This window comes from Spermophilus citellus (genome assembly GCF_964194105.1).
Source record: "Spermophilus citellus genome assembly, chromosome: 8".
Taxonomy (NCBI): Eukaryota; Metazoa; Chordata; class Mammalia; order Rodentia; family Sciuridae; genus Spermophilus; species Spermophilus citellus.
Window position 1 is genome coordinate 116,331,502 of NC_138189.1, and position 25,357 is coordinate 116,356,858.

The window sequence follows — 25,357 nt, forward strand, 5'->3', positions numbered from 1 at the left end:
CGAGAACTAAAAAAAAAAATAAATATTAAAAATTCTCTCTCTCTCTCTCTCTCTCTCTCTCTCTCTCTCTCTCTCTCTCCTCTCTTTCAAAAAAAAAATATTAAAAAAAAAAGTGGTCGCCATAAAAATCACTGAACTGGAAGAAGCAGAAGATGAGATAGAGGGCATTCAACAAGAAATCACAGTGCTGAGTCGGTGTGACAGTCTGTATGTAATCAAATATTACAGATCCTACTTGAAGGATACTACATTGTGGATAATAATGGAAAACCTTGGTGGAGGCTCTGCATTTGATCTATCAGAACCTGGCCCTTTAGATGAAACTCAGATTGTCACCATATTAAGAGAAATTCTGAAAGGACTTGATTATCTGCATTCAGAGAAGAAAATCCACAGAGACATCAAAGCCGCCAATGTTCTGCACTCCGAGCTTCGAGAGCTGAAGCTGGCTGACTTTGGAGTGGCGGGCCAGCTGACAGATACCCAGATAAAGTGGAACACCTTCGTGGGCACCCCCTTCTGGAGGGTGCACGATGTCATTAAACAGTCAGCTTACGACTTGAAGGTGGGTATCTGGTCACCGTGTATAACGGCTATAGAACTGATGAAAGGGGAGCCCCCTCATTCCGAGCTGCATCCCATGAAGGTTTTATACCTCATTCCAAAGAACAACCCCCTGACGCTGGAAGGAAACTACAGCAAACCCCTCAAGGAGCTCATGGAAGCCTGTTTGGACAAGGAGCCAAGCTTTGTGCCCACTGCTAAGGAGCTGCTGTAGCACAAATTCATAACGCGCAATGCAAAGGAAACGTCCTACTTGACCGAGCTCATCAACAGGTGCCAGAGGGGGAAGGCAGAGCAGAGCAGCAGACGACTCCGGCTCTGAGTTCTCGGTCGCGGAAACACATGGCCAGGCATCTGGAGGTAGCGACTCCGGGGACAGGATCTTCACAGGATCTTCACAATCCGAGCGAAGGATCCCAAGAGAACGGAGCTCTTCAGGCATCGGATTTGAAAAGAAATATGATGAAAGACATCTCAAAGAGGCCTATCTCTCAGTGTTTATCAACGATTATTCCTCCTCTGTTTGCGGAGCTGAAGGAGAAGAGCCAGGCGTGTGGAGGGAACCTGGGGTCCCTCCATAGAGGAGCTGCGATGCCATCTACCTGGCAGAAGAGGCCTGCCCCAAGATCTTCCGATACTATGGAGGCCCAGCTGGTGCAGCACCTGCAGAGATATTCTGCAAATTGTGAAGGAACTTCATCCCACTGATATTCCTTTGGCATTTGGGATTTTGTTTTTCCTCCTTTTTTCTGCATCCAACTTTTGAAAGTCAATGAGAGCGTTTGACAACTCTCCTGGAGGAACCATGGAGGGCCACCCCCAAGGCCAAACCGTCCAGGGACACACTCAGCCCTCCCTGTGCCATAGCCTGATGAGGTCTCTTGCATGGGGTGGGAAGAGCCAGTTCCTTCAAGCAATTATTTTATCTTTTTTATTGTTTTTAATTTTAACCATAGTGCACATATTCAAGGAAAAATGTCTTTGATAACAAAACCCCTGAAGTGTATATTTGGGATTATGATAAGGCAACTAAAGACATGAAACCTCAGGCATCCTGTTTTAAATCGAAAACTCTGCTGGGAGATGAAGAATTGCTTGTGGATCTATGTACAGATTTGTAGTTATTTTTACAGAAACCTTTTTTGTGTGCATAAGGAATCACTGTGTACAAACCTGCCAAATGCTTCTGTAGATAATGTGCGTGGAGTAAATATTTGACAGGCCATAACTTGAGTCTATTGCCTTGCCTTTATTACATGTAAATTTTGAATCATGTGACCAGTGATTTGAGTTTTATTTTGTATTTGCAGGGTTTGCCATTAACAATAATTAACGCCCCTCTATGGAACACTCCTATATGAACCTCCACAGATGCAAGTATCCATCTCATTTGCCCCTCACCCCTTTTGGTACATTTAGGAATTGATTTCATTTTTAATCGATGGTACTTTCTTATTAGTGTTTTTAATTGGAACATATCTTGTCTCATGAAACTTTATTATTCTGAGTTTCCCCAGATGAAGCGCTCTCATCTAACCCTTGTTTGGAGACTGTGCACTTAGTGGACTGTCCTGCCCACACAATTTTCTGTTGCACCTCTTAGTGGAATCTGCATATCATCCTTCCCACCTGGAAGTATCTGGATGCTTATACCAATAAATTTTATAACACACACACACACACACACACACACACACACACACACAGAACTCAGTAATATGGTTAGCTAAAAAATACACACAAAAAATTTCAAAAACGTCTTGGTAAAATAACAATCAGTTTGAAAATACAAAGAAAAGGAAAAGATTCACAACAGTTTAAAACAAAATCTATGAACAAATCTACTAAGAAATGTGTGACACAAACTATAAAAAGACTAGAATGAAAGGAGAGTTTCAATGCTCTATAATGGCAAAACTTGATTATTTGAAGGTTTATTTTATCCAAATTAATATTTGAAGTTGACGCAATGCCTATAAAAATTCCTGTGAAATTTCGAGAGAGAAAGGATTTTGTTGCTAAAACCATTCTTAAATAGTTTTCCAACCAAGGGTTAGAATCTTGACATATAAATGGGGAGAGTGTTATAGTTTGGATATGAGTTATGCCCCAAAGCTCTTGTGTTAATTCAGAAATGTTTGGAGGTAAAATGATTAGATTATAAAAGCTGTAACCTAATTAGTCCATCCTAGTTTGAATGAACTGACTGGATGGTAACTTTAGGCAGGTAGAGTATGGCTAGAAGAGGTGGGTCACTGGTGGCATGCACACCCTGCAAAAGCCCATCTTCACTCGATTCCTCTCTCTCACTTCTTCCTGACTCTACAATGAAGGGAGGCAGCTTTCCTGTATTGGGTCCTTCCTTCATGATGTGCAGCCTCACCTCCAGCTCATAGCAATGGAATCAGCACTCTATGGACTGAGAGACCTCTGAAACCGTGAGCCCCAAGTAAACTTATTGTCCCCAGCTGGCCAGGTGGGCAACTAAAAAACCACACAAACACAGAAACACCTTTTGGGGGGTCAAGGACGGCTCTGAGACCTCAGGTTTCAGCTCCCACGCTGGAGGGCAAGGGGAGCAAGGGAGGCAAGAGAGAGAGCACACGTGAACCCCTCTATTTATTTAGGGGAAAGGCATTCGATGGAAAGTTCCACTCAAACAAGGCAAGGGATTGGGTTTCGAAAGGTGGAGTCTTATTGGTGATGTCCTGTGGTCAGGAGATTGACTGACATCTTGGCAAGTCACTCCCATCTCAGCTTCCGCGTCAGAGAGAGAAAAGGCACACATTCTCCCACAACCCCAAAAAGCACCTAACACCAGACTATATGCTCAAATGCTCATAGCTCATACACACAGCCCATGGATGGTTCTCCACAACTTATCCTCCTCTAAGTTGTTGTTTTCAGGTGTTTTGGTAACTGTGATCCAAAAGCTAACTAAAACAGGGACGGGGAGTTGTACAAATGTTCAGTCATAACAATGAGTCTATTTTTTAAAAAGTATGATGAGGTAAGGACTTTTCCTACTAGATATTCCAATGTATAAAAATAAAATCATAAAACAATACAATGTTTTGTTCCAGGGTTAGTCAAAGGAATATTATTAAAAGAGATTCAATTATATAAAAGAATTTAAGATATGATAAAATGGTGGCTTTAAATCTATGTTAAAAGATTTATTAATCAATAAACTTATTTAGGAGCTCAGGAACATGGCGGCGGGCGCAGAGAGATCAAGTCTCTGACCTCTTCAGCTGTGCAGGCATAGGGAGTCATAAACAACCTAAATCTGTTTGCTCAGGATCACTAGGCAATGCTGAGCTGACGTGGATCTGGGGCGAACAGTCTGGGCCTCTCAGAACACACACTGAGCCCAGATTGGCTGAATTCAAGCTACCGTTCGCCTGCTTCCCGCAGACAAACAGCTGTGACTCAGCATTAATCCATCCGGCTGAAACAACTGGTCAGCCCTTCTCATCCTACGGAGGTAAATGCCTACCGAGCCTTCATAGGTAGTGGCCACAGGTTTGAAACGGGGCTTGGGAGAGACAGGAGGACCCACCCGTTGCATTGGTCGCCCAACAAAGGGAAACGAACTGTCGCCATTTGCAAGAGATACCACCATGGCAGAAAACTGATGTCATCAGACTGCGGCGGAGGAGATAACTTCATTGAAACCTGCGGCTACAGGTGTGTAATTCCCTAGCCTTCCCTCTCCACACATTGGGGAAAACTTAAGGGCCCCTCCCAGCTCTCCCGTGAGCATGATAGCCAGACACAGGGAAACAGAGGTGGCGCGGGATCCGCGGCGCGGAACTACCGCTCCCACCAATGCTGACAGCTGAGGTCTCTTGCACCAGCTACCGGGGGAGTGGCTACCGGAGGGCAAGTAAAATTCGCTGAGGATTCTCAGCCCCAAGCTCTACAAACTTAGGGTCTGAGGGAATGGCAAACTGGAAGAGTGTGCACAGTCGTTCATGAAAACAGGGCTCCCAGGAGCAGCAGACCTGGCGTGTAGCCAGTATTGTGGTGAGCGGCACCCGTGAGAGGGGCCTGGCTAGAGGAAAAGTGGGAAGTGACTAGACACAAGAGGAGGCCCTAGGCACTCAGGATTGGAGACTCGCCCAGTCTGGGAGGAGCTGCTGCACAGTGATTGGTTCCCGCGTATTGACAGCAGAAACTTGGCCTGGTGGGCACAGCGCCACCTACTGGAAGAGAAGTTAATCAAACGCTAAGACTGCATTTATTAGTTTTTTTTTTCTTTTCTCTTTTTTTTTGATTTGGATTTTTCTTTCATTTTCATTTTTCTTTCTTGTTGTTTTTTTAAATTTTTTTTTACATTTTTTTTAATTTTTTTCTTCTAATTTTAATTTTAATTTTTTTATTATTTTTTTTTAATTTTTTTCTTTTTTTATTTCCTATTTTTTTTCTACTTTTGTCTTTTCATTTCTTTTCAATTATCTTATCCCCCATTCCTTGAATTCTACCTGCTTACTCTCATTCTCTTTAGTGACTTCTTCCCTTCCCTTCTAATACCTTTCCTCCCAAGCATCTAATAAATTTATAGGAGTAAACAGTAACTCATCAGTCAAACAGAACAAGAAGTAACATGAGAAGCTTCAAAAAGCAAGGAAGAAAAGGAGTACAAACAATTCAGGACAGCCTAAATATTCAGGAGGACCTAGAGTCATCAGAAAAATGGTCATATAAAGAACTCAAGGAACACCTTAGACAGATGGAATGGAACCTTAAAGAGGATACAAGACAGCAAATTCAAGCAGCGAAAGAACACATTGACAATGAATTACATAAACAGATAACAGAAGAAGTTAAGCATCTTTATAAGGAGATACAGATTATAAAAAATAATCAAACAATAATTCTAGAAATGAAGGAAACGATAAACCAAATTAAAAACTCAATTGAGAGTATCACTAACAGAGTGGAGCAAGTAGAAGCCAGAACGTCAGACAATGAAGACAAAATATATCATCCTGAAAAGAGTCTAGCAAACTCAGAAAGGCTGGTAAAAAATCACGAGAAAAACATCCAAGAGTTATGGGATAACATAAAAAACCAAACTTACAAGTCATCGGGATAGAAGAAGGTACAGAGATTCAAACCAAGGGAATGAGAAACCTGCTGAATGAAATAATTACAGAAAACTTTCCAGAAATAAAAAAGGAAACAGATATTCAAACTGAAGATGCATACAGGACACCGAGCACACAAAATCACAGTAGACCAACGCCAAGACACATTGTTATGAAGATATCCAATATACAGAACAAAGAGAAAATATTAAAAGCTACAAGAGAAAGGAGACAGATTACATTCAGAGGTAAACCAATAAGGTTAACAACGGATTTTTCATCACAGACACTGAAAGCAAGAAGGTCATGGAACAATGTATTTCAAACACTGAAAGACAATGGATGCCAACCAAGAATTCTGTATCCAGCAAAATTAAGCTTCAGGTATGACAACAAAATAAAAATCTTTCATGATAAACAAAAGTTAAAAGAATTTGCAGCCAGAAAACCAGCATTGCAAAGCATTTTGAGCAAAACCCTACACAAGGAAGAAATGAAAAACAATAACCAAAACCATCAGTAGGAAGTGCCTCGGTAAAGACAGAGGGCGAGGGGAAAGATAATCATGGAGAAACAAACTAAATTTTTTTAAAAAAGGATAAATAATCAAACATGGATGGAAGTACAAACCATATATCAATAGTAACTCTGAATGTTAATGGCTTAAACTCTCCAATAAAGCGACATAGGCTGGTATCATGGATTAAAAAAACAAATCCAACAATATGCTGCCTCCAGGAGACACATCTGATTGGAAAAGACATACACAGGCTGAAGGTGAAAGGATGGGAAAAAAATATACCACGCACACGGTCCTCGTAAGCAAGCAGGGGTGGCCATCCTCATATCGAATAAAATCGACTTCAAGACTAAGTTAATCAAAAGGGAAAAAGAAGGACATTATATACTGTTAAAAGGAACCATTCACCAACAAGACATAACAATTATCAATATTTATGCACCAAATAATGGTGCTGCGACATTCATAAAACAAATTCTCCTCAAGTTCAAGAATCAAATAGATCACAACACAATAATTATGGGTGACTTCAACACACCTCTCTCACCATTGGACAGATCCTCCAAACAAAAGTTGAATAAAGAAACTATAGAACTCAATGTCACAATCAATAACCTAGACTTAACTGACATATATAGAATATATCAACCATCATCAAATGGATATACTTCTTTCTCAGCAGCACATGGATCCTTCTCAAAAATAGACCATATATTATGCCATAGGGCAACCCTCAGTAAATATAAAGGGGTGGAGATAATACCTTGCATTTTATCTGATCATAATGGAATGAAACTGGAAATCAATAATAAAAGAAGGAAGGAAAATTCCTACATAACATGGAAAATGAACAATATGTTACTGAATGATCAATGGGTTACAGAAGACATAAAGGAGGAAAACAAAAAATTCTTAGAGATAAATGAAAATACAGACACAACATATTGGAGTCTATGGGACACAATGAAAGCAGTTTTAAGAGGAAAATTCATTGCCTGGTGGTCATTCCTCAAAAAAAGAAAAAACCAACAAAAAAATGAGCTCACACTTCATCTCAAAGCCCTAGAAAAGGAAGAGCAAAACAACAGCAAATGTAGCAGAAGGCAAGAAATAATTAAAATCAGAGCAGAAATCAATGAAATTGAAACAAAAGAAACTATTGAAAAAATTAACAAAACTAAAAGTTGGTTCTTCGAGAAAATAAATAAGATCGACAGACCTTTAGCCATGCTAACGAAGAGAAGAAGAGAGAGAACTCAAATTACTAACATAAGGGATGAAAAAGGCAATATCACAACAGATGCTACAGAAATACAGAAGACAATTAGAAATTATTTTGAAAACCTATATTCCAATAAAATAGAACATAGTGAAGACATCGATAAATTTCTTAAGTCATATGATTTGCCCAGACTGAGTCAGGAGGATACACACAATTTGAACAGACCAATATCAATGGATGAAATTGAAGAAGCCATCAAAAGACTTCCAACCAAGAAAAGCCCAGGACCGGATGGGTATACAGCGGAGTTTTACAAAACCTTTAAAGAAGAATTAATACCAATACTTTTCAAGTTATTTCAGGAAATAGAAAAAGAGGGAGCTCTTCCAAATTCATTCTATGAGGCCAACATCACCCTGATTCTGAAACCAGACAAAGACACCTCAAAGAAAGAAAACTACAGACCAATATCTCTAATGAACCTAGATACAAAAATCCTCAATAAAATTCTGGCGAATCGAATACAAAAACACATCAAAAAAATTGTGCACCATGATCAAGTAGGATTCATCCCTGGGATGCAAGGATGGTTCAACATACGGAAATCAATAAATGTTATTCACCACATCAATAGACTTAAAGATAAGAACCATATGATCATCTCGATAGACGCAGAGAAAGCATTCGACGAAGTACAGCATCCCTTTATGTTCAAAACATTAGAAAAACTAGGGATAACAGGAACTTACCTTGACATTGTAAAAGCTATCTATGCTAAGCCTCAGGCTAGCATCATTCTGATTGGACAAAAGTTAAAGGCATTCCCTCTAAAATCTGGAACAAGACAGGGATGCCCTCTATCACCACTTCTATTCAATATAGTTCTCGAAACACTGGCCAGAGCAATTAGACAGACAAAAGAAATTAAAGGCATAAAAATAGGAAAAGAAGAACTTAAATTATCACTATTTGCAGATGACATGATTCTATACCTAGATGACCCAAAAGTGTCTACAAAGAAACTACTAGAACTAATAAATGAATTCAGCAAAGTGGCAGGATATAAAATCAACACGCATAAATCAAAGGCATTTCTGTATATCAGCGACAAAACTTCTCAAACGGGAATGAGGAAAAACACTCCATTCACAATATCCTCAAAAAAAATAGAATACTTGGGAATCAACCTAACAAAAGAGGTGAAAGATTTATACAATGAAAACTACAGAACCCTAAAGAGAGAAATTGAAGAAGATCTTAGAAGATGGAAAAATATACCTTGTTCATGGATAGGCAGAACTAACATTATCAAAATGGCGATATTACCAAAAGTTCTCTATAGGTTTAATGCAATGCCAATCAAAATCCCAATGGCATTTCTTGTAGAAATAGAGAAAGCAATCATGAAATTCATATGGAAAAATAAAAGACCCAGAATAGCAAAAGCAATTCTAAGCAGGAAGTGTGAATCAGGCGGTATAGCGATACCAGATTTCAAACTATATTACAGAGCAATAGTGACAAAAACAGCATGGTACTGGTACCAAAACAGGTGGGTGGACCAATGGTATAGAATAGAGGACACAGAGACTAATCCACGAAGTTACAACTATCTTATATTTGATAAAGGGGCTAAAAGCATGCAATGGAGGAAGGATAGCATCTTCAACAAATGGTGTTGGGAAAACTGGAAATCCATATGCAACAAACTGAAACTGAATCCCTTTCTCTCGCCATGCACAAAAGTTAACTCAAAATGGATCAAGGAGCTTGATATCAAATCAGAGACTCTGCGTCTGATAGAAGAAAAAGTTGGCTCCGATCTACATATTGTGGGGTCAGGCTCCAAATTCCTTAATAGGACACCCACAGCACAAGAGTTAATAACAAGAATCAACAAATGGGACTTACTTAAACTAAAAAGTTTTTTCTCAGCAAGAGAAACAATAAGAGAGGTAAATAGGGAGCCTACATCCTGGGAACAAATTTTTACCCCTCACACTTCAGATAGAGCCCTAATATCCAGAGTGTACAAAGAACTCAAAAAATTAGACAATAAGATAACAAATAACCCAATCAACAAATGGGCCAAGGACCTGAACAGACACTTCTCAGAGGAGGATATACAATCAATCAATAAGTACATGAAAAAATGCTCACCATCTTTAGCAGAGAAATGCAAATCAAAACCACCCTAAGATACCATCTCACTCCAGTAAGATTGGCAGCCACTATGAAGTCAAACAACAACAAGTGCTGGCGAGGATGTGGAGAAAAGGGTACACTTGTACATTGCTGGTGGGACTGCAAATTGGTGCGGCCAATTTGGAAAGCAGTTTGGAGATTCCTGGGAAAGCTGGGAATGGAACCACCATTTGACCCTGCTATTGCCCTTCTCGGACTATTCCCTGAAGACCTTAAAACAGCATGCTACAGGGATACTGCCACATCGATGTTCATAGCAGCACAATTCACAATAGCTAGACTGTGGAACCAACCCAGATGCCCTTCAATAGATGAATGGATAAAAAAATGTGGCATCTGTACACAATGGAGTACTAGGCAGCAATAAGAAATGACAAAATCATAGAATTTGCAGGGAAATGGATGGCACTAGAGCAGATTATGCTTAGTGAAGCTAGCCAATCCCTAAAAAACAAATACCAAATGTCTTCTTTGATATAATGAGAGCAACTATGAACAGAGCAGGGAGGAAGAGCAGGAAGAAAAGATTAACATTAAACAGAGACATGAGATGGGAGGGAAAGGGAGAGAAAAGGGAAATTGCATGGAAATGAAGGGGGACCCTCATTGCTATACAAAATTACATATAAGTGGTTGTGAGGGGAATGGGAAAATAAACAAGGAGAGAAATGAATTACAGTAGATGGGGTAGAGAGAGAATATGGGAGGGGAGGGGAGGGGGGATAGTAGGGGTTAGGAAAGGTAGCAGAATACAACAATTACTAATAGGGCATTATGTAAAATTGTGGATGTGTAACTGACGTGATTCTGCAATCTGCATTTGGGGTAAAATTGGGGGTTCATAACCCACTTCAATCTAATGTAGGAAATATGATATGTCAAGAGCTTTGTAATGTTGTGAACAACCAATTAAAAAAAAGAAAAAGAAAAAAAATAAATAAACTTATTTAGGGGTGATTATATGTAGTCATTTGAGAAAAAAAAATTCAGTTGGAGCTTTATATTCTGCCAAAATAAATTCCATATGGATTAGAGAATTGATGTAAAAAGAAAATTAGAAAACAAATGGGTAAATAAAATGAGTACTTTTATGATGGAAGAATAGTTTTAAAATCTTTTAAAATCATTCATGATGTCACCATGACTAGGGTCCTGAGGAGGTCCCCCAAAAGGGAAATGGCCCTCAAAACAGGTCCTAATGGTCCTTGACATCATTGCAAAAAGGAACTGAAGCTATGGGTCAAGGAGTTACAGATTGAATTTATTAAGAAAGAAAGAAATACTCTGAAAGAAGGTGGAGTGTGGGTGTTGGAGAGGAATGAGATAACTGCAACTAACTATATTCCCATATGTAACATAAATAGTACAAGGACATGACCTAAGAGGGTGTTTGGGGCTCTCCTTGTGTTAATAACTGAGCATGTTGACCATTACCAGGACAGGTAGAGGAGTCAAATACTGACGTGTCAATTGCTATCAGGAGGAAGCAATTATTTTCTTCTGTTTTGTTTTTATGTGTTCAGTTTTGAGCATAGTACATTGGTAGACCTGTGGATAAGGTCTAATCATTGGCTTGCTTAATAGTGCTGTTTGTGGTCATGATATGTAAAAGTGACTTTAAATCCGAACTTTAAATCTACATGAAAGTGGACTTTAAATCTGGACTTTAAAACGTGGCCACTCTTGTGTTGTCCCTCATGTCTCCCTTCTATCCAATCTTGAAGAGCCTAAGACATGTTGAACCAATTTTTTTAAATATCAAAATTTTTAAAACCCAAAACATGTACATGATGTAAGAGATAAGGAACAAACTGGAAAAATATTTGCAACAAGTATATAGAAAATTTATTATTCCAAGTACTCTTAAAATATCTGAGGAAAAGAACAACTAGTAAAGGACATAAAGAAGCAACTCGTAAAAGGAGAAAAAGTGTGTAGCTTGGTAGACAAGCAGGAACTCCAGAGCCAGACTGTCTGTGTCCAAATGGGCCCTTTGCCAGTGTTTAACCCTATGACCTTGTCAAGGTACTCACCTGTCTGTGCCTTTGCTCTCTCGCCAATTTGTTCAGTACAGGTTTCCCCCACTAAATTTTCTTAAACTAAGATACACTTATAGAAATAGAGATTTTTAGTTTAATATGAGGTTTTTAAAATGTTCACATCAGAACATGTACTAACTTTGAAATATTTGATAAAATGGCATCTCTTGTTACTTTTAAGCATGTTCAATAATGAAACACTTAAGTGTTCAAAGATAGTAATTTCAGTGATAAAGGGAACAGTCTTTACATTTTCATTCTTGATGATTCTGAAGTTTGAACTGTTGGTGTTTCTACGTCAGCAGTACCACAACCACACGGTTTCCCTTCTCTGATTCTCCATTTCCTAGGTTACTATCAGAGTACCACCCTGCAGATGAGGGTGAAGAATAGATGCTGACATTGTAATCCTTAGGAATGGTTTGTCAGAAGCCAATGCAAAGATGTGAAAGCTAAGTCTTTTAGTTTTCTGCTGTGATGACAGAATACCTGAGACTGGGTAATTTATAAAGAAAAGAGATTTATTTGACTTATAGTTCAGCAGGCAAGGAATTCCAAGAATACAGCATTTGAGAAGGGATCTAATGCTGCATCATCCCATGGCAGAAGGCAGAAGGGTAGGGGAGATGAGAGCAAGGGAGAAAAGGTCTGAACCTGCTTTTATAGCAAACCCACCCTCATGATGATCATTCCACTCCTGTAACAGTGACATTAATCCATTCATGAAAGCAACACCCCCATGATTCAATCACCTTTCATTGGGCCTCACCTCCCAACACTGCCATACTGGGACCTAAGCTTCCTACATGGACTTTTGTGGACACCTTCTAACCACAACAGAGAGCCCCTCTACAGCTGAGCTAGACTTGGGCTATTTTAGAACCCTGGGGATGTATTTCATTCTACCCATATACCTTCAAGGCCATTATGTGGCCTCAAAGGTTAAATACATGGTCAGAGAGAAGGCATAAACTCATAGGTCTGTAACTGCCATGCTCTGGAATCATCAGAAGAGCTCTGGCTCATTTGCATGAGCACGTGAATTGTCCTCTTAGCTGACAATGGAAGGATGGCTCCATTTATAAGACAGCTTCTCACTTGTAGTTTAATATACTTGAAATATCCAATTTAAACTGGACCTGATACTCATTCTTACTGTGCTTCCACCTGGATGTTATGACTATCACACAGTATATAAAAGAATATGGACTAATCAGATACTGGTAGTTAATGTAGCAAAAAAAAAAAATCTTAACCTTTCCAAATGGCTACTACTTTAGAAGGATTAAAGCAATCAAAAACTTTTGGTACAGAAATTAAAGATATTATGAGAGCAAGTATCATTTATTAAATGCTTACTCTTGGCCAGTGACTATGTTGAATAGTCTATGTTCATGTGCCTGGTTTAAAAATAAAGGAGATATATATATATATATATATATATATATATATATATATATATATATATATATATATATATATATTTGCCTTTGAAATCATATGAAAGTATATGACAAACCCAATTCTGCCAAACTGACAAGGAAACTCAATCTCCATTGTTGAGAACTCAGTCTCTATTGATGAGGACTTCACTCTTCCTGGGGTTATCAAAAATATGTAAGGCTTAGGAGGTTTCTAGAAAATAAGGGGCAACTACTATTCTTAGGTCCACTTTTATTGCTAGTATTATAAGTTTTCATAAAATTGTTTAAACACTTTTATCTTTTCACAAACAAGCAGTTATAGCATTCCCACACTTGAGACTGGGAGCACCATTAAGTGCCTACCAAGGTCATGCCACCTCTGGCTGTTGCCACAGATCAGGACTTGAGTTCCTGTTGCTCCTGGGACCTGCAGATCTCTGAGCCCTTCCCAGTATAAGAAAAGAATTTTTCCTGCTTCTTTCTACTTTCACTTTCCCTTCCTTCTTCTAGAATATTTTCTAAAATGAGCTCAAGTTCACACACTACCAAAAAAAAGCCATAAAAGAAAATCACCTTCATATTCCATCCCACCCTCTACCCCAAAAACAGAAGAATTTAATTCAGACTACCTTGAAGAAGGAGAGGAAGAGAAGAAAGGGGATGGGAGGAGAGGAGAAGGAAAGAAGAAAGGATAAAAGTAAAAGAGTTATCATCCTACTCTTTCTGATTTTTCAACATTAAGGAAAATAAAATATAAATTATTGTCCTTGTGACACATACATTATCTCATTCAAGCTTCTAACCCTATGAAGTAAATACATTTTTTATTCTCCTTTTACAAGTAAACAAACTGAGGCTTAGTGTAAACATACTGTTCAAGTACATACAGCTAAGGAATGATGAAGCCTGGATTGAAACCCAAGTCCACCCAGTTCTAGAACCCATCCTAGTGACCACTACAAAACAAAACAAAGTCTTCTTTTGTAGAATCATATAATTCTTTGAATACTAAATTGCATCAGAAACATCATTTTTAATACTGCCAATAACGGGCCCAGCTCATAAAAGCTGCTCAAAAAACATATGCCATTTCAAGAACAATTAAATAATAGTTTCTTAATACAAATTTGTGTTTTCTAGATTGTATTTTTCTTTTTTTTAATATTTATTTATTTTTTTAGTTCTCGGCGGACACAACATCTTTGTTGGTATGTGGTGCTGAGGTTCGAACCCGGGCCGCACACATGCCAGGCGAGCGCGCTACCGCTTGAGCCACATCCCCAGCCCTAGATTGTATTTTTCTGCATATTATTCCCTAAAATAATATTTTATCAAGGAAAAACTGACAGTATTAAAATTTATATAACACATCCTTTCCTGAATGAAATTCTAACACCTTTAAAACCATTAACTACTGTGCGGGAGTGTGGCTCAGTGGTAGAGCACTTGGCAAGCATGCTGAGGCACTGGGTTCCATCCCCAGCACCACATAAAAATAAAAACAAATAAAAGAAAGGCCTCTACAACTAAAAAAATTCAAAAAATTTTAAAAACCCTTCAACTACTAAGGGTCATAAGGGTCAAAAAGATCATCCTATAAATTAATTTCAGTAGATAAAGGAGTACAAAAGAAATAAAAATCCTTAGCCAAAGTGCACTCCAGAACAAGAGAAGAATGGAAGCCTATTTCAGTTCAAAGTTGTGTGTATCTGGGCACCTTATGATACAGTGAGGATTTTGTTTATTCACAAAGAGAAAGGGATAGACTGTCTCCAGGTGGCTCATAGCTGCTTCTTTTATTCCCCCTTTTAAATAATGATAAGTATTCATCTTTTCAAAGAACCAAAATGAAACTTGAGAATTTTATATAATAAAAAAGGGTAAAGACTCAAAGAAAAGTAGGTACATGGTCTTTGAATTATCTATTCTTTGCAGTCCCTTGGGAGAAAGCTGGTATATATCATAAATTTTTGCTGTTCACTGGCTACTCCTTTTCATTAATTCAGTTTCAGTCTGGACAGGAAAATTCCTTATGGCTCTCCTGAGACCTCTGAAATTTTTCCAAGTGACTCGGAGAAAGGTTTGTTTCATTCAGGGCTGCTCCTGATTGGCAAGCAAAGGCTGGAAATGTTAATGTAGAGATTGACAAAGTATTTTCTACATACTTTGAAATTCTTCCTACACCTTCCAAAACACATCGAATGTGTCAAAGGCATCCAGAAAATCAGATTGGTTTCTGCTGACACTATCCAGCACTTACACCAAAGTACTCAGTAAATTTCCTGGCATCTTTTTTTAATTTTAATTTTAATTTATTTTTGCATTTTCACAGATGAAAATCAAATACAAACTGTTAAAGAGGGCTTACTAACTTTCAAGACTACTCTTGGTCTGAAGTCTCAATTTTTGCCAAGAAGAGAATGAGTGATAATCTACTGTTTTAGAAAGCGTCTAGGGGGTTTCTGTTACTGTGAGGGTTGGTTACTGAACTGGAGGAAAATCACACTATTTTTTTTAATCAATACTCATAAAATACTTAAACTGCGGACAGCACCGCAACTTGTAGGAGCAAGTTCTACCTGGACTGTCAGCCCCACACAGCAAACCAGGACTGCCATGTTCCAGTGCTTATCTTAATATCTGACAGGTTACTATAAAAGCAGGGAATAAATTAAATGAGACTGCCCACTAATGAGAAAATTAGTTAAGAATTGCTACAATGACCATGATCTTTATAATGAATAATATATGCAATATATTATTAAATTAATTTTGAATATATAGAGCCAGGCATGGTGCTGGTGTATACCTGTAGACTCAGCTACTGGGGAGGCTGAAACAGGAGGACTGCTTGAGGCAAAGAGTTTAAGACCAGTATAGGCAACAGAACAGGAGTCCATCTCAAAAACAAAGGAATTTTGAATATGAATATTATACACAACAAAGTACAAAGAATATAATGTGTTTCTGATGATTATTTCTAATCCAGCATCAGAAAGATGCTGGAGAAATCTTTTGAGACCAAGGATTAGGGCAGAGATTTATATCTATCCAAATATAGATGTGAATGCAGGTGTGTATACAAATCCAGACACATCAACATGGTTGGGTTTTGATTTTGTTTTTACTTTTCCATAGTAATTTGCTAATCTTTTTCTCAGGATTCTTGTTCATACACCCTAATGCCTGTGGAATGATTATTTGCATCTCTCTTACTGCAGTTTCTCAAAGTTTACTTTATCATCTTTGCCTCCAAAGGTGTTTAACTTCCTATCCTGAAACAGTCTGTCTATGACTATTGCCTTGAATTAGAACTTATTTCTCCTTCTGTTTTCTTTCCTCTCTCCCAACCCTCCTGTCATAAAATTATAAGGGTCCACATTGGGAAAGTGGACCTACTTTCCCAATTATGCCTACTACTCAAAACCATGAATCTAACTTGTTACATTCACATTTGCAGACTACATGTGCTAACATTTTTTATTTGTTGCTATTTAAGATAAAGAACAAAATTAGGATTTTTTCCCCATTTTCCTCCATGCATACTAAGACTTTACTATTGGCAATATTTCTTCCATTGCTGAGAAAATAGTAAAATTGGAGATGATTTTATACAGAGTATTAAACAAGTTCAAGAAAACTTGCAGTGGTTTGTTTGCATTCCAATAATTAAAATCCCATTGCCATAACTCTTATGAAATATTTCTGTTTCGAAACATATTTTATTAAACAATTCAGTTGAAAATCTCCAAACATTGTACAAAACTCAGTGGGAAGTTCTTGAAAACATGTATAAAACTCCTCTCTCTCAATGAGATCAGAATCTAAAAAGAAGACACATAAATAATAAAGGATAATTAACTCATTGTAGAAAAAAATAATATGGAAGTGGATACTTGCTAGAAATTTAATTCCCTATTGTATCTAATGTAAAACCTGGGGATGAGCATTTATAACCTGTGCAATAAGCATTATGGAAAAGGCCCAGGATGATATCAATCTCGCCCTCCTTAACATACACCACTCATAGGAAAAATTCTTCCAAAGGCAAACAAAGAACTCAGAGATACATATAAGCCCAGATTCCCTCTAAATCAGTAGACAGATGACTCTGTTCTGTCCCCATTGTGCTATTACACACATTAATATTATATCTTACTCCAATAAACTCTTTCAACTACTTTCCTCTGTGTGCCTTCCTTCACACACACACACACACACACATACACACACACACATACACACACTAGCCATCATCTAAAGGTCATATGACACAGATTGTATATATTCAACAAATATTTATTGAACAACTAAAAGAGTGGGTGCTTTGTGATTTGGGTTACATAATATGTGTGTGTGTGCATGTGTGTGTGCAAAATGCCCAAAGTCCATAATATGATTCCTATTACAAAACCATTTTATTTGCTGCCTGGTTCAAATTTTCTCAGAAATTAGAAAATTGAGGAAGACTATATCAGAAGGATAAAAATAAGATGTAAGTATTTTCCGACAAAGTCCCAATGTTTCAAAAAATAGGTATAATGTACATATTAGTTTGAATTAAGAGAAAATTTCACTTAGATAATGATTAATTTTCATGTGAATAGATTTACATGTGGATTTCTCCCATGGTTATAATAATCCTAGAAAAAAACGAATCATTTGGTAGTAATTATTCTCTAGGAAGAGTATAAGTGGTCTCTTGGAGTCACTTTTTTACAAAATATTTTGATTACTGAATTTTGGAATTATTGAGCATTTTGGCATATTTTTAAGTTGGCCAAATTTTTCAGAAGTCAAATGTCTGAATGGTATGTGTGTTACTCCAAGGAAGAAGTAATGGCTTGTGTCCCAGATGGAACAAGCAGAAGAGTACTCCTCAGAATACTTCCCTGAAATCAATAGAAAAGGTCAAGGGTCTAACACTACATCACAACACCTGTATAATTCACCTCACTTCATCTCTACCTGGGCAGCAGATCATCTCACATCATCACATGAAGAGTGAGTATAGCACTAAAAGATATTTTCAGGGAGAGAATATTTCATAATTTTATTATAGTATCTTATTATAATTGTTCTATTTTTATGAGCTATGGTTGTTAATCTCTTACTGTACCTATGTAAAATTAAACTTTATTGTAGGTAGGTATGTATGAGTAAAAAACTTAGTATATATACTCTGGGACCCTCCATGATTCTAGACTCCACGAGGGGTCTTATCCCCATGTATAAGGGAAGACTACTGTACTAGTGAAACCAGAGTTTTGAGATGAAACTAGATTCCCCACTTCTGCTGGCAGATGGGGTTATGCAGGTTGCAGGCCTTGCCAATTCCCTTCTGGGTTCTTGTATTACAAATTCAGAGAATAAAATCCATGGACAATAACAAAAGCGAAAAGTGAATGGAATAGGATTTATTTAAACAAGAAGAGATAGAACTCTTTCGATGTGGGGAGGGGACCTGATAGTGTTACAAGGCTGGGGTCTTCCAGGAAACTGAGGCAGTGTGAAGACCCCTTCCCTTCAAACCCTGATTCTTGCAATCAAGCCAGAAAGATTTCAGACATGTCACCCAGAATAACAGGCCTGAATGTGTTCAAGGGATAGGAAAAAGGGAAAAAAGAGACAGTCTCAAGGGAGAGAGTAGGTCCTCTCAAAGGGGAGGGAGTGTGCCTCACCTACACTCCAGCTTTATAGAGAATCCCAGAGAAATTTCCAGAGTCCCACACAGGTCCGCCTGTCAATTTTTGACTGACAGCAGAAGACATCAGGCGACTCTAAGTTATGTTGGCCCATGCTGACTTGTTCTAGTTGGACTCCTAACCATACATTCTTACAGTGTGTAGGGTTAGGAGAAATTATCCTTATTCCTAAGTTCCAGGTTCTGGTCTAGGAAAAGGGTCACAAAGATCTTCCCCATCAGGGTAATAACTTGGGTTCCTCTTATCAACAATATTTTTGGGCCTGCATTTTACCTGCAGATAATAGGTAGTTTGCCAAGGAATTTAACATATCCTGTTCACTTAAGCCAGGCAGGGCTGCAGACAAATTGCTTCTTGGAAAAGAAAGCGTGTGTGGGTCAGTACCATGCACCCATTTTATAGAATTATTTCCTTAACCTTGTGTTCTGTTCCCACTATTCACATCTGTCTGCCCCCTATCACTGGGGGAAAGAAGCCAATCTGAAAAACCACATACTCTATTATTTCAGCCATAGAATATTCTGGAGAAGGCAAAACTTCTGTAAAAGAGATAACAAAGAGATTACTGATTTCAGGTACTGTGGGGGAAGAGAGGGACAAATGGACAGAGCACAGAGGATTTTTAGGAAAATAAAACTTATTTTATGATACTAAAATGATAGGTTTGATAAAAACCCATACAAAGTACAACACCAAGAATGAACCATAATGTAAACTGTGGACTTTGGGTGACAATGACATATCACTGTAGGTTCATGGATTGTAACACATCTCATGCTGGTGCTGGATGTTGGCTTGAGAGAGAATTTTCATGCGCGGGTCTGGCAGTATATAAGAAACCTCTATACTTTCAACTCAATTTCACAGTGAACCTAAAACTCCTCTAAAAAAATAAAGTCTATTTTAAAAGAAAAAAAGATGATAGATGTGCCCGGGAGGTCACATCAAAGGGAAGAAAAGATTTGAAACTCTTGCTTCATTCTTTTCTTTTGTTTTTTTGTGGCACTGGTGATGGAACCCCAGGGGCACTCTACCTGAGCCTTTTTTTATTTTTTATTTTGAGACAGGGATAGTTGCATACATTGGCCTCAAATTTGAGATCCTCCTGTCTCCGTCTCCCAGAGTTGCTGAGCTTAAAGGCTTGTACCACCTCACCTGGTTCTTGCGTGTTAACCAAATTTACATTGCATAAGAAGAAAAGGAAATTAACAATTGTTAAAAAAAAAAAACCTAGTCACAAGATAACTCTGTACTTCTTTCACAACTTTTCTATATATCTAAAATTAGTTCAAAATAAAAATATTTTAAAAATCAGATACATCCTGGGAAATGTGTGCAACAACCATGGCATAAATCCTATTCCCATTCTGCAAGGATAAAAATGGAGGCCTGAGATGGGTAAGTAGTATGGCTAAGTATTGCTAGAAAATGACGAGACCAGAATTCCAACTATTACATCCACTGAGAGGCTCCTGTCTATCCTCTACACCACACTGTGGCAGTGCTCAACAGGGCACTGGCGTATGAGCCTGGGAAAGCAATACTAAAATTTCTTTTTTTTTAATTTTTTTTTATTTATTTACTTTTTTAATAACAGATGTCCTGAACTATGAGAGAGAGACAGAGAAAGAGAGAGAGAGAGAGAGAGAGAGAGAGAGAGAGAGATTTAATATTTATTTATTTTTTAGTTTTTGGCAGACACAACATCTTTGTTTGTATGTGGTGCTGAGGATCCAACCCGGGCCGCACGCATGCCAGGCGAGCTCGCTACCGCTTGAGCCACATCCCCAGCCCAATGCTAAAATTTCTATTTTCATGTTTATCTTTTTAAACTCAGATAGTGACCAACAAAAAAGAAGTATTTCTATAATTTCATCCTCTACTGAGCAGAGATCATTAATGTATGGTCACTATAACTTGAATCCCAGAGAGCACAATGTCCCAGGCATTTTGAATGAGTGAAAAATCAAGATGATTTCTAAAGATAAAGTAGATTTACAATTCTTTTCAAAACACTGAGTTGAAAGAGATGTATCCGAAAGATTATAAGATTAATATGAAAATCTTCCATTATTAGATCTGTAAAGCAAAACAGCACTTTTTTGATACTTTGCATCTACTTATGCAAAATTAGGGTATACATTAATTAAAGCCCCTTTATTAAAAATTCACCACTAGAAAAGTATCTCACAACCATTCGTTGTGATTACTCATCCAGCTGAAGTGTACAAAAAGGCAACTTTAAAGCATTCCAGTAATTTTTTCTCCCATTGCCCCAAATTTATTCCTAGGTCAGTAAAAGTTTAATTTCTTATTCAAATACTATTCACCAAGCCCCTACTGAGTGTCGAGCACTGTGCCTTCATATTTTTTAAAATAGGCATAAAGCTATTTTCTGTGTCTATTCATTTGAATGATGTCAAGACTGCTTTGAATATTTAAAAGGTCGATAATAAAGTTGATCCAATTAAAGGATTCAGCAAAAGAGACTTTCCTAAGATTTGTGAACCTTGTAAGGATTGGCAGGGAGTATTTCAGGACATCTCCTTTATTGCAGTAGCAACTTCATAATAGCAGAGTCATTTGTCACTGAATGCACAGAAGATTCCTTGGAGAATACTCCAGTGAGAACATACATTCCTGTGTGGAGGAAGAGCCCCAGGGTGATTCCAGAACCTGTCTCAGCATTTGGTAGAGAAAGGAACATTGGGTAAAATGCCCTACCTGATATGAGTGTTTCATAAGTCAGACTCAGAATTTTATAACTGAAAGGGACCTTGGAGATCAAAGTAGCTGATTATGGTTGGCATTCTTCTCTCCTGAAAACACACCAAGAGCATTTGTTAGCAAAATGAAATTCACATGTTTATTACCATCAGAACAAAATCTGTTTCTCAGAGGCATGATGCAGTAGTTTTCAGAAAACTCTAAGAAATAACATCTCATTGTTTCACTGTCCATTAACTGAAAACTCTTTTACATGAGTCCGACATCCCTTTCTACAACTTTAAATTGTATAAGTAAAGTACATTGGTATAAGTTATATCAAGGAAGTCAGCTGGCTTTTAAATTAATATTGTCATTCTCTATATGCTCAAAAATCACACTTCTTTCACTAATACATAAACTTGGTGTTCTTCACTAAAAGTCTTGCAATGTACCAAATACAGCTAACTCATTCTATATTCTGATTTATTTCCATGAAACAGGATCTCAGAATGAGGGGTAGAATTCTGTTGGTTTGTTTGAGTCATGTGCACTTTCAAATAAATGGAAAATGGAGGGCATCTCTGAAGAGGCAAGAAGAAAAGATCAGAACTTCAATTTTTAAGAGTCCTGAGCCTAAAGACTAAATGCAAAATGTCACAAAATTCATTGCATATAGTATTTTACTTATTATTTCAGCAACACAAAGGCAGCTAATTTTATCTCCTGGTTTCTAATGTCATGCTGGAATGGATGCATACTAATTAGAGATAAAATTTGCCATTCAGGAGTTAAGAGCCAGTTCCCTCTGACTGTAGAGAGGAAGTACTTCCTAAGGAGTCACCATGGCCCTGCTCCCAACCTTGATGCCCTCCAAAAGACAAACTCACCTCAAAGGATATAAATAGAAAGTTCGTTAAGGTAAACACAAGTGGTTACAGTTTAGGCTGCTAATTTTTTTAAATTTTTTTTTTATTTAAACATGTTCTGGCCTTTAAAACCCAATTAAAAGGTGATTTGAGTGTTCTATTCATAGCCCTTCCACTGTGGTGGGCACTGCTCTAAGAGTTTAAATATTAAGTCACTTACACTCCACAACAACCCAATTTGGTAAATACTATTATCATGAACCACACTATACACATAAAGAAATTAAGCCACTGAAAATGTAAAGAACCTGCCCAAGACCTCTTAGCTAAGAAATGACAGAGGAGATTTGAACCCAGAAAGTCTGACCCTAGAGCCTGAGCACTTAAATGTTAAGCTACAGTCTTGTGTACTTTGCATATTATAGGTACAGCATATAGTTTATAATATATCATGTATGGTACATTAGGTGCTATGCTAACCTCTGTATGTGTTTGATGCCATTCTATTCCTATCAACCCTATGAAGTAAGTCCTACATTTTACTGATGAGGGAACAGGGTCAGAGAGGCACAATTCCATGTTCATGATCATACTGCCAATAAGTGACAGAATTGACACTCATCCTCAGTCTGACTGCATCCAAAGCCCACAATATAATAATCTCACTGAAGAAAGGAAAAAAAAAGGGGGGCCAAGGAATCCTTTGATGAGGTATGAAGGGACAAGACAAATACCCAATCTTTAGCTTCACTGGACTTTTATGATGCTTTCTCGATAAGGCCTGATAATGAAGCAATCCAAGAGCAGGACTTGGAGAGGATTTCGGCCCAGCCCTTCCTCTTACCGATGAAGTTCAAGAACTCTTGAAGACAGAGATGCAGAACCACCAGAGCTCAAGCTTTGTTCTAATACCATGCCACTTTCTCTCTGAGTGATGCACCCAATTCATTTACCAATTGATGTTATCAGATAGATACAACTGTATCTATTTCTAAGATGCTTTTTTATTCTTGTGGAGCTCATGAAGTCTTCCTCCTTTGCTGAAATTATCTTTTTTTGGTTGTATTATGATTGCTTGAAGGTCACTTTATCCGGCTAAAACATTTTCAATAATTGGACACAATATTCATGTTTATACTATTTCATACTTTTTAATCTATCCTCCTGGATTAAAAAAAAAATCACTTGCAATGAATCAAGATAATTAACATGACTAGTCCTCTTTAAAGATATAATTTTAATTTGGGCAAAAACGAAGATACCATCCTTAAACAAAGGCCTATAAATCCTCCATGGTGTTAGTTGTGATTGTTAATTGACCAAAATAAAGAAAAAAGCTTAAAGACAATTACCTTTTTTTCCCCCTATTATAGTGTAACCCAAGTTCATTTTTGTACCATTCCCCAGGATACCTCTCAAGTCTGTACTTCTTCCATGTTTCCTTTGTGATTTTTGAGGTCATTGTGTCCTTGTTCCAAATCATTCTGGGCCACCTGCCATGTTCTTCCTACCTTGACCCTGCGTTCTTGCCCAGGTAGGGAGAGAGGATGTGGGAAGCAGCCTGCTCCTTTCTCTAATCCTTCAGCAGTAAACAAAGATGGGAAACAACAGTTACAGCCAATCCATGCAAGTGTCCAAAGGAGAATTATCCCAGCCCAACCACCTGACCACTTACCTGATTTTCTTTCTTAAGATTTGAGAAGCTGAGCTGGGTCAGGGGCATATGCCTGCAATCCCAGTGACCCGGTAGGCTGAGACAGAAGGAAGGCAAGTTCAAGGCCAGCTTGGGCAATTTAGTCAGACTCAGTCTCAAAATAAATAGTAAAAAGGCTGGAAATGCGGCTCAGTGCTAGAGGACCCCTGCATTCAATCTCCAATGCCACAGGGGAAAAAAAGAGTTTGAAATTATGGACTAGTGCTACTGTCACAGGCAGTTAGGTTCATGGTGAATATAATGACGGAGTTTATATTTATAGCTTGGGGTGATTACAGTCTGTGCCTATTTGCTATTTTACCATCTGAATTTCAGATGTCAATTTGACATTTAATTTATCAAATGATTAAGATCCTAGGAGGAAGAGATAAGGTAGGGGAAGAGGGCAGATAGATAAACATCAGGAATTTCTCAGGGAAAAGGATGTAGCCACTAAGCTTTCCAAGGACCAGATGATGACAGATGGGAAAGAAAAAAAAAATGAAGGAGTAGTTCCTCAAGAAGGGGGCAAAGTGGAAACAGAAACAGAGAAAGAGAGAGACAGACACTCGGTGCTGATATACATAAAGACCCTGCCTTCTTCTCTATCTAGAATGTTCATGGAATTCTTGGCAGCCCCCCTCTGTGTCTCAGGGACATTTCTGTCCTGGGCCTCCCTTACACGACATGGGGTAAAGCTGAAGGGCGTAAGATCTTCTGTGTCCCTTTTGACATTTTATAAGCGAATTAGGATTTGGAAGACTCTGTCTTTGGTGTATCTCTGACACCTGAAGGGGGATGGGCAGGGCATTACTCAGTTGGCATTTGTTAGAGTCACAAATTACCAGCAAACTGCTTCACAAGTGGAGCCTCCTGTTCCCTCGGAGGAGATATCCCCACTTAGGAAAGGTGAACTGAAGTAACCTCAAAAGATGAAGTTCTCCCATAGAGCAGATGTTTGATCATTTTTTCTTCTTTTTAAAACTTCAGGGAATTATTTTTCTCCTTCTTCGCATGTTCTTGCCTATTACTAAGGGATTGAGCCTTTTGAAATGTCATTGTCAGCATTTTCAGGCTATGATTTTCCTGTCTCATTAACAAAGACCTCTTGTACTTTCTCTCCCTGCTTTCAGAAAGGTGAGTGCACTTGATCTATTCTTGATGTTCACATGTAGCTTCCAACCTCAACCTCCCACTGCTGACTTTCTGAACTTGACCTTGGGATGGTCTAGAAATTGAATTTGTCTGTTTAGATAATTCAGTGGTAAGTGCTCTTTTCTTGTGCTGGTCCTATCAATAGTGCTCATGTAAAGCTGG

The 25,357-nt window shown here is 38.1% G+C and overlaps 1 pseudogene across 1 annotated transcript; it reads left to right on the plus strand.

Annotated features, from left to right (window-relative positions):
• Nucleotides 1-247: 247 nt before the first annotated feature.
• On the plus strand, nt 248-1,272 carry LOC308654427 (serine/threonine-protein kinase 24-like; annotated as a pseudogene). Its single transcript has one exon. The product of its transcript is annotated as a serine/threonine-protein kinase 24-like (transcript).
• The last annotated feature ends 24,085 nt before the right edge of the window (nt 1,273-25,357 follow it).